The 1,447-nt window shown below is 42.3% G+C and overlaps 1 non-coding gene across 1 annotated transcript; it reads right to left on the reverse strand.

Moving 5' to 3' along the window:
- Positions 1 to 471: 471 nt before the first annotated feature.
- trnal-uaa (transfer RNA leucine (anticodon UAA)) lies at positions 472 to 554 on the reverse strand. Its single transcript has one exon. It is a non-coding gene; the product is annotated as a tRNA-Leu (tRNA).
- Between the last annotated feature and the right edge of the window lie 893 nt (positions 555 to 1,447).

A 1,447-nucleotide genomic window follows, 5' to 3' on the forward strand; every position in this document is an offset into this window, starting at 1 on the left:
GGATATTAGTAGACAATCTATCCCCAGAGATAGAGACAGAGAAGTCGAGGAAGGGAAGGCAAGTGTCAGAGATGGACCATGTAAAGGTGAGAGAAGGGTGGAAATTGGAAGCAAAGTTAATAAAGTTTTCCAGTTCGGGGCGGGAGCAGGAAACAGCACTGATACAGTCATCAATGTACCAGAAAAAGAGTTGGGGGAGGGGGCCTGAGTAGGACTGGAACAAAGAATGCTCGACATCTCCCACAAAAAGACAGGCATAACTAGGACCCATGGGGGTACCATAGCAACACCTTTTACTTGAAGGAAGTGAGTGGAGTTGAAGGAGAAGTTGTTCAATGTGAGAACAGGCTGATTTTTGTGTTTATTTCTCACCTTTTGTTCAGCTTCCACAATATCTGTTTGATGTTAACACATTTGAACATTGCCAAGAAGCAAATAGAGCAGCCAACTCGAGGAAAATGACACTAACTTCACTGCGAGCAGAGTTTGAACCTGCGTGGGAAAACCCCCATCGGAATTTAAGTCTAACGCCTTAACCACTCGACCATCACAGCACAACAGACATGCTCCTTTGTATTTAATTATCGCTACAATACTTTATGCAACTGACTTTGCACATAGTCTGGGAATCATTGTCTTTGAGCCTTGAATTGCATAACATCTCCCAGTTGATGTGAAAATTAACATGATGGAATCAGTGAATTTTACATCACAGAAGGAAGTCTCTCGACCCGCCGAGCCTGTGCCGGCTCTTTGGAAGATCAGTCAGTTTAATCCCATAATCCAGCTTTTCCCCATCACCCTGGAAATCAGTCCTCTTCTCTTCTCGCTATTCTCTGTTTTATATCCCTCAGATAATTATGTAACCAGGCTGTCACTGGTCCTTTAATTCCATCACTTTAATTTTTCTCACAAGTTGATTATGTGGTATTTCACCAAATGACTTTTGAAAATCCATCTCCACAACAGCAACCACATTACCACTGCCCTCATCAAATGTCTCCGCTACTTCATCAAAAAACACAGTTCATGATAAAAACACCAACTGCCACGAAATCAAAACCCAGTTCCTCAATTCACATCCCTTGTCTCAGAAAATTCCCCAAAGAAATATTATCAGCATTCCGACTCTGTCCTTCCAAAGGCCAGTCCTGCTTTTGTCATGTGTGTCTGCCGAGCGGTCACTCAGACCTAAATGTATGGACTGAGTTCAAGGCCCAAATGAACATTTTTGCGAATGGAGCATGTGCAACCTAGAATTAGTGGTAGTCGCCCAGAAAGGCTTTAAGAAAAATAGGCTTGAAAAAAAACATGAAAGTGAACGTTACAGTCGGCAAAGCTGCAGTAAAATTAAATGGAAGGAAGTCAGTATTAATAGTGGAAGGAATAATCTGAGAGAAGAGGTGGGTTTGAATTTTGGAACCTGAAGCACAGGCATGTATACATG

Source organism: Heterodontus francisci, chromosome 34 (assembly GCF_036365525.1).
Source record: "Heterodontus francisci isolate sHetFra1 chromosome 34, sHetFra1.hap1, whole genome shotgun sequence".
Taxonomy (NCBI): Eukaryota; Metazoa; Chordata; class Chondrichthyes; order Heterodontiformes; family Heterodontidae; genus Heterodontus; species Heterodontus francisci.